The sequence below is a fragment of the Oryzias melastigma genome, linkage group LG5 (assembly GCF_002922805.2).
Source record: "Oryzias melastigma strain HK-1 linkage group LG5, ASM292280v2, whole genome shotgun sequence".
Classification (NCBI taxonomy): Eukaryota; Metazoa; Chordata; class Actinopteri; order Beloniformes; family Adrianichthyidae; genus Oryzias; species Oryzias melastigma.
The window spans coordinates 21,661,395-21,669,830 of NC_050516.1; the positions used below are offsets into that span (position 1 = coordinate 21,661,395).

The 8,436-nt window shown below is 40.1% G+C and overlaps 1 protein-coding gene across 1 annotated transcript in view; it reads left to right on the forward strand.

Annotated features, from left to right (window-relative positions):
- Positions 1 to 861: 861 nt before the first annotated feature.
- The window catches only part of si:dkey-238f9.1 (chemokine-like protein TAFA-2), a 142,987-nt gene continuing 135,412 nt past the window's right edge, over positions 862 to 8,436 (forward strand). The window contains exon 1 of the mRNA XM_024270474.2: positions 862 to 1,330. The gene's annotated coding sequence lies outside the window, so the exon portion shown is untranslated. The remainder of the gene's footprint in view (positions 1,331 to 8,436) is intronic.

Sequence of the window (8,436 nt, forward strand, 5' to 3'; positions counted from 1 at the left end):
TATCGCTGCTGCTAAGCTATTTTGGGGCGCGCAGTGTTGCCACTGTTAGGCCTTCTTTAAAACTTAAAGGATGAAAAAAGAAAGAGGAGGAAACACGGGCAAAAAGCAGAGGTTTGTCTGTTTTACTTCTATAAAACTGCTCGGGAATTCACTCCCCTTTGCATTTTGGTCATAAAAGACACATTTAAATGGCTGTCTAGCGTTTTTTAAAGTTGAAATCTCCCTACTTTCCTCTGGAACGCTGGCTGAATGGTGGTGAAGTTAGTTAGCATGTGTGCCTACATATGCAGAGTATCTCGGTCTGAGCCCCAGCTGGACATCTGAATCTAAGTACCTGTGGTGGGTGCCAAATTCATTTTAGTCCAGTTCCTGTATACAGTCAATGGGTGTGAGGGGCTGTAAGCTAGCGGGAGAGTGTGTAAATGGATGGATGATAGGAAGAGGGGCAGACTTACTCTGCAGTCCAAGAAAACGGCACATATTTTGTGGATTTGCCTAAAAAAACAGCATAATCAAAGTTAAAAGACCACTGGGAACGTTAAGAAAATAGATCAAAAGATGATCAAAGTGGGACTTTAAAGCTATTTATCCCCTCATTAAATACTATTTTCTTTGCTGTTATTTAGAATAGAAAATGTAAAATAAATGACAACATTTACTTTGGTTTCAGCAATTAGAAAACAATGTTTATTTGAAGATCTTTCATTCTTCTCTTTTGTTTGTTCATTTATATCCAGTAATAAAGCCTCAAAGTTGGTTCAGGTAGAAAGCCCCTTTCTATAAATAAATAAATGAAAAATAATTAAATTAATAAAAATACATATTTTTTTTAAAGTCTACCTCTGACCGCCAGTTGCACGTCATGACCGCTGGGTGGCGCTGCAGCACCGGCGCTGCTCCCCGTGATGAGCTCGGCTCCTCTCAGCCCCCGGACGCCTCAAACCCATTCCTGTAACGGCACGACGCCGCAGCCGAAGCCCGACCGAACCCCGCGAGTGGACGGAGGAGCGCGCGCGCCCAGCACCCCGCGCGGATCCAGAGAGCATGCGCGGCTGCCCGGCCGACGCTGCGCTCCGCTGGATGGGAAGTTGGGAGTCAGAGGCAGAGGACCAGCAACTTTTCTAGACTTTCAAGTCCACACGCAGCACTTTCAGACTGATTTGACGCGGGGATTGAGCGCGAGGGGAGCTTTCATGTCACACCTGGGCGCCGGTAAAGGTGAGAAGATGCAGGCGCTCCTCTGAAGATCCGCGTCCTGCTGTTGATTTGGGAGGATGGAGCAGAAATGAAGGGGGACACTTCCAGGGATTAAGTGATAGAACAACGACAGGTAAGCCGGCATCTCACACCCACACACCGCATCTGTGCTGTCAAAGACGTCCACACTTTCATTAAAAAAGATGGTGATGCAACATTCCCAAACTTGCTAAATGTTCACACCACACAACTAATTTGCCACGCTGGGCTGATCGACTTACTTATTGATCATTTCCTGCATGATAAATAGTTTTGAACTCTCCATGTGGAGGGGCTGCTGGAAACTAATGACTCAAAGTGGCGTTCAGGTGCAGCTGCGGGCTGGGAAATATCCATTTGGTTCTGAGGTGTGACAGAAAATGAAAGTTTATTTTATTGTAATGATCAAAACGTATATAAATCTCAATCCACAGCAGTTTAAAAAAAGATCTTCAGCAAAAAGAGAGAGAAAAAAACAGCTGCAGCTAAAAGTGTTCTGGAGTCCCTGGTGAAAACTTGTTTTTGCAGTCAGCTGCTTTGCACACAAGCTGGTGGATATATCTGTGATTTTTTTTCCCCTTTACACTCACCTGCCGCTTTATTTCTTCAACTATCATCACATTTCAAAGCCGGATTATAATATCTCCTCTTACAGAGTGATCCGGGTCCCCTGTGATCACTCAAAGTTCCTGGGAGAGTTGCAGGAGCTGCTGTAGATCTTCCCTTTCACTCTCACTGACAGGCGACCCATTATATTGTTTTATAGATCGGCGTGTGTAGCCCTTGAAGCCGCCTGCGGCCCGCTGTTGTTCTGGAGGGGTTTTATTGTGTGTGTGTGGGGGGGTTATTGGTTGCTGTTGCTGACTGGCAGAGCAAAGGCCACCGTGGGATTACTGGAGATGGGATCTCTGTGACGGGAGTTACAGTGGAGTTTTAAAAAAGAAGGTTGCTTTTGCAGAAATAAAGGAGCAAAGTTGTGACCCTGAAGTGTATCTTACATTTCCTTGGTGCCTTTGGATGAATCTAACAACCAGCATGAAGAAAGACTTTTTCTTTTCTTTTAGGCATTGCAACAAACAACAGAAAAAGCAGAGAAACCCTGAAAGAGTCCTTGAAATGCATGAGCCGCCAGGTGATATCCAGGAAAATCACGGATGCTTCTAGCTCCAGACCCACCCCGGGCAGTACTTGTGTTCTCTTTTCCCCCAATTCCTGCCCCCCTCAGTCGGATCAATACGACACACCAGTGTGAATTATGAAACCCTTCGGTTCGGTGCTTTTTGTTTTTTAAACTTCACGAATGCGCTGATGCTTTGTAATTGGGCAATTAAGGCTGCTTGTTTCGGCTGCAACGTCTCAATTAAAGACATTTGTTTTCATTTAATGCAGTGTTGGCGTGCCGGGCTCGTCTGTTTATGCAAAATTCACATCATCCCAGCGCCTCGCCTCTGCGAACATGACACAGCAACGCCTGGAGTTAACCAGAAAATCCTGGGTGTTGCATCATCTCAGAGGCTCTGTGTTCACAATCAGCCCTGCGGATTTGGCTTTAGAGGAACAATAAAATAACAAAAAAAAAATAAAAAAAGGCTCCCATCCATTCACACACGATTCCAGCACCTCAAGATTTGCTGCTCAGTGGAGTTCACGAGCTAATGTGTTTAGAGAGCTGTTTGTTCCACCTCTCAATGCGCCGGCACGAGCTGCCGGGAGGGAAGGAGGGAGGGGGGGTTCGCCGGGTGCTTAAAGTGAAAACTCAAAGCCCCAACAGAGCAAAAGGAACACAGCATTGTGATGCTCCTGTGCTGCTCCGTCATGTTCGGAGGAGGACATAAGGAGAGCACATCCCATGTTTTATAGATGCCATTTAAAGGAGCACGACTACGAACGGCTGTCTAAAATGAACTGTAACCGAGGTCTTAACACCAAGACAATAAACGAACAAATTGGTTTTTCTGGAAGCGCCTCAGCTGCTAGCTCGGGCTGATCTGTGCCGATGCGTCCGCTTATGTTTTTTTTTCCCAGAGAGACTAGGCTCCATTTCCTATTCACCATGTTTGTTTGTTTGTGCTGTTTTGAGTTGGAAAAAGCTGGAGATGTTATTTGTGGGTTTTAATTAAAGACCCACTCCAATGAAAAGTGTGTTTTTAACACGTTCTTATAGTATTTTTTTTATCACAATGGAGGACATATATAAAGGATATCCAAATTAAAACTGTTTCTAAGGCTATGTCCAAATTCCTTCACTACTCACTTCATAGTGCTGATCCAATCTACTATTCCAAAATCAAGTGCACTAGAAATATCCCAGAAGTCTTTGGAAAAACTAGTGTGCATCAATGCTCACTACATTAAAAAATATAGACCAGATTGCGGTCGAACAATTTTTGTGACAAAAACAATTTTTTTTAATATTCCATCCACATTTTCAGCATCAGAACACAGTGGAGTCAAATAGATGTTCGTATTGATTCAGTTTTCGCTTCGTGAAATTAATGATGTCATATCCAGTGTTTAGAAAAACAAACGAAAAGTTGTGAGCATAGTTTCTAAATTGCTTTTTATTCTAGGGAGTTTTTTTGTAGTAAGGGAATATTTTTTTGTGATGAATCAAGTGCAGACATTGGAAAAAGTTTGTAGTTGTTGCGTTAAATCCACAATCATCAAGTCAGAAACCTCCTGCTCTGGCATCCACTTGCAGACAAATATGTCCATGAACGTGTTAAATTTTCTTATCTGAGCTGGTATCTGACTGAAAACTGTATGGCTGGATAGCTCCGATATTGCTCACTATTTTTGTTGCACTGGTAACGTTAGCCTGAGGTTGTGAGGGGCTGTGAGCTAGCAGGATGATGGGAAGTGTGGATAGGCTCAATCTGCACTTACAGAAATAGCAACTTTGCAGAAATAACACAGCTGAAAACGTTTTTTGGCTAAAAATGACATCATCTGGAAGATTTAAAAGGTAATCAAACAAGGAAGTTGGTAGCTGACTCCACCCACAGCTGGAGTTTAAAAGTCCAGTTAGAGGAGTGGTGCTCAAGAGCAGGACTGTTATCATTACTGGACCTGCAGATCATGACGTGAGACTTCTGAAATGACGTGGAACTAAAATGGTTTGACCATTCACAAAATTCAAATGCAATACCTCATTTCAACCTGTAGAGGGCAGACGTTTTTTAACAATATTTTCAAGAATTAAATACGTTTATTTTAATTTGTCAGAAATTTGGCAACAACCAACAGACAGCACTTTAAAGCCCTATTTATAGAGGTCAACAGCCAAAAAAAAATGGATATAGGATTTGGTTACCCTTTAAAAATAAATCAATGGAGAATCGAAGTGAGACTTTAATCATAGCCTAAGCATTTTATAGTTATATTCTTAATTTTTATTTTGCTAGTTCTCCATTAAAGCAGCCCATATTGTGTTTCATTTAACCATATTCCCTCAAAACAAGTCAGATTAGAGGGCAGACCATTATCTAAAGATCCTTTATCTGTCTTTTATTAAGAGTCCACCGCTAATGTCCTTTGCATGGGAGAGCCAGTTAAATATCAGTGAGTTAATATGACCACCTTCCATAGCAGCACTTGCTAATAAGCTCGGGCTGTAAAAGTTCATGTGCCCTGTCATCCCAAAGCAAACCAATAATTGCGCTCTCCATCTTGGGAAAAACCAAAAGCTGTAGGAATTTTTAATATGATCCGTCTCTTTATAAAGGCTTTCTATCTCAATTTTATTAATAAAATGGAAGGTGGAAGTCCATCACGGCGCGTTGTGCAGCACAAGGTCGAGTGCACTGATGAGGATGGGGGCTTGTAGTGTTGTTTCCGCCAGACAGCTTTCTGTCAATTTGTAGCCAAGTTTCAACTTGTGGGATCAGGCCCCCCCTCCCAAACACACTCCCTCATCTCCAGTGGGCCAGGCAGAGCGGGCCCACTAAGAACTGTCTGAGAATCTGTTGACACTTGAACACACAAGCATGAAACAGCCAGCTGCTTGAACCGCCAATGTTTTCAAATGGCAAATTCTTTAGAGGACAGCATGAATTTCAACACAGAGGGAAGTTCACTGAAGTAGAGCACTCCTTTTAACTTAACTCATGACAACATCTTTTATTTTACGTTACAAATAGATGCAATAAAATTATATATTTTTTGTGGGCTTACAGGTTTATTTTCTGAAAAGTTTGTTTAAAAACTAGAAAATATGTTTCTCTTTTCCTTGAATGAAGTTCCCAAATTTTTAAAAAAATAATTAGTGATATTACAGATTTAATTAATTGAAAAAGGACAGAAACAGGTTAAAACATGTATATTCTATACACTTTATGAATATTTGTTTTACTTTAGGATAGGGCTGGGCGATATGGGAATTTTCATATTGCGATATTGTTTTTTTCATTTTGTGCGATAACGATATTAAAAACGATATCAATCAAATAACTATATTTGTCAAACTAATCTTTATTGCAAAGAGCTTTAGGACTTCAGATTTTTACACCTTAACCTTGCCCCCCCCACCACCACCCCATTAAATCTTAGTTAGTTCAAATTAAACTTTAATTGTTTTTTTGTATTAACTGTAGTATTGAAACTAACTGTGAGGAACATTTAAATATTTCTAATAAATATTGTATATATACATAATGTACACAATAGTTAAACCATAACGGTGGTATGTTTTCAATAGGCTGTACAGAATTTCTGATTTATTTTAATCTGACTGCAGCACATACAAGTTCCTTTCAAATTAAAATTAAGTCTTAAAAACATTGTTCTAAAGCAGCAAATATATTGCAGTTATTTTTATATTATTTTCTAATTTCTTCTGAACATAAACTATAGGTACTGCTGTGCAGCAGAAGATAATAAAATGTAAACTTAAAATAAACAGTTCTGATAATAGATTTAATCATCATTTCACTCAGTCATCTGACATGTGTACATGTTGGAGGATTGATCAAACACATAAGATCTCTTCATTTCTGGAGTCGTTAAAAACAAGTTTATGTTACTATTATTAGATCATCTCATTAAGAAATGAGCAGAAACGGCACAAATGTAACTAACAAATTCATTATTGATACACAATAAAACAACAAATTATTCTAATTTGAAGCTCTATACAAAAGCTTTTGGCTAATATTTTAACAAAACCCTCAAACTCGCGGCTGTTACGAGCATGCGCAGTCTGTCCTTCTGTCCTCTTTCAGCCCCGCGTGACACGTTACGCGCGGCAATAGACAGACTGTCTCATTTTTCTTTTTTCATGGAGGTTCTGCTCTAAATTAGGGTTTAAACTCTTGATTTTAAAGCGAGTCTTCTCTCCCTCACACTCTGTGGATCTGTCGGTCACAAACAGCTGCGGAAGAATAATCCAGTCGGACCGAACCATTTTCAATTTAGAGGAGGGGGGTCCGGTGACGACGTTTCCAGAACAAAATATATAAACATTGTTACCTTGACATTAAAAACAAAAGTATTTGCGATTACATATAGGTTATTGGTTTACTGAAATAATGTTTTCTGTTGTGTCCTTTTGTCATCATTCGGGGCCTCCGTGCCCCCCCCCTCAGTCTGGGCTCCCAGAATCCGCCGCTCCGTAAGAAGAAGAAGAAGCGCGGCTCTTCCGGGGGTTTCTCCCGTGTTTATTTAAAACGAAAGTTTATCGTAATAGACTCATTTCACTATCGAAAAAAAGTAATATCGCAATAACGATAATTATCGTTTTATCGCCCAGCCCTACTTTAGGACAAATATGAAATGATTTTTTTAACAATTAGCAGAATCCATACTTTTTATGAAATTAACTATCATCAAACAACTGAATCAAATAATTAAAACGTCTACCTTCCACGCTTCTGAAGATCTTTAGAATATTTTAAAACAAAGTGCAATGCCTGCAAAAGCTTAAAATTCCTGAAAGCTGTTAGGAAATGTAAGTTAGTCATCAGGTAACCACTAGGTGGTGAGGCATTCTCCATTTTATCAAAATGTAAAAAACGGCTGCTTTACAGTAAAATTTAATGCCCTACAGTTTTTTTGTGAAAGATGCTTTCACATTTTTGCTAGATTTGTTTTATTGACTTTTTTTTAAAAATAATTTTTCTATAATAATTTTTTTTGAAGGCAGATAAATTGCTATGATGAACCCTGCACTAGAATAGCCTCAACGCTCAGCTGTGATGCTGCATACACATACATGTGTGGTGCATTCAAGAACGCGCTGAACGTGGGGTTTTGTATGTGCTTTTAGTGTATGCTGTTCATACTGGACTGTTGCTACTTGTTGGAAGAGGTTTAGTGCGAAATGCTTAGTGCTCCACATCTCATGAATCTTGCTCCATGCTTTTTCTTTTTCAGCTTTATTCTTAAATATGAAAGACTTGGGGTCATAGAATTCTGGCCGGTCACAAACCATAATAATTAATTTCTCCTCCATGATTAATTTTCAAATAGTTGGTACTTCCATGTTTTGAAAAAGACACTGTCCATTCGACACTATCAAATGTGAATCTCTGATTGGTCAACGTTCAACTGGTTTAACTTCTGACATACATTCAGTGGCCGTGTCTTTTGTGCTTAGAGCTCAAAAACAGACTCAAAAAAACTTGTGTAGCCAAAATCCCAAAGCACTCCTAGACGCACGTCTACATAAACTTTACATTGAAAGTAGTTGCTCAAACACGTGTTTCTGTGCCTGGTGTGAATGTAGCATTAGGCTTGTTTGTTAGTTCATTTTTGCAAAGCCTGAAGTTTGGCGAGGTCTTTGGGCAGTTGAAGTGGTTGTAATCAGTAAAATAATATTGTAGCTTCAAACGGGGTTCAAAACAATAAATGAGTGACATGACCCAGTAACCCATCTACCTGAACATTACGGCTATTTATATTAATCTGATACAGCTCTAACAAAAATGTTCAGATCATTGACATTAACATTGTTCTGGTTCTCCTGGAGGGCGTTTCAGTTTGGCCACTAGGTGGAGCTTGTGCTATAGCATTACACTATTTTTCAAGAATAAAGAAAGAATGAGCAAAAACTGTGCTTTAGACCACAAATGGTTACTTAAAAAATGTTTCCTTAAAACCCTTCCGCTATCTTTGGGGTCCAGCCAACCCCCAACACTCGCAGGCGGAACGTGAAGCCAACCCGGAAGTAACAAAACGTTGCAGTACCGGCACTGACCAGAGAGG